Below are 471 nucleotides of genomic sequence, written 5' to 3'. Positions count from 1 at the left end.
TGTAATGTTTTCTGGTCTTGTTAAACACGTCAAGGGTTCTTCAAAACAGAATATTACACACACACGTATGTCTATCTGAATGGCATGGGGCCCTTGCCCCTTTGGGAATATCTCATCTTCAACTTTCCCTCAATATAAGCTTGGGTGAGAAAGGTCCTTGCTGCATTTAGTGCACGTGTTTGCATGCTTGCTAGTTTTCCATTCTGCTTGCATGCGACAACTCTTATGCCTTGTGGTTCTATGTGATTTCTTTTCTCCTTTTACACATAAACATTTCACTGTGATTTCATGTAACCTAATTTTCTAAGCAAGGGCATTATTTGCGTTAAAAGGGGCAAAATTATGATAAACAAAATCTTACAATATATTTACCATTATCTCCAGACAAAGATGCCTTCATGAATACTGTACTATCTCTGAGATCTTAATGAACACAATCACTCGACTTAATAAGCCACTTTTTTCGCCAAG

Source organism: Penaeus monodon, chromosome 28 (assembly GCF_015228065.2).
Source record: "Penaeus monodon isolate SGIC_2016 chromosome 28, NSTDA_Pmon_1, whole genome shotgun sequence".
NCBI lineage: Eukaryota > Metazoa > Arthropoda > Malacostraca > Decapoda > Penaeidae > Penaeus > Penaeus monodon.
The sequence above is the reverse complement of the archived record's forward strand: the minus strand, read 5'-3'. Positions refer to the sequence as shown.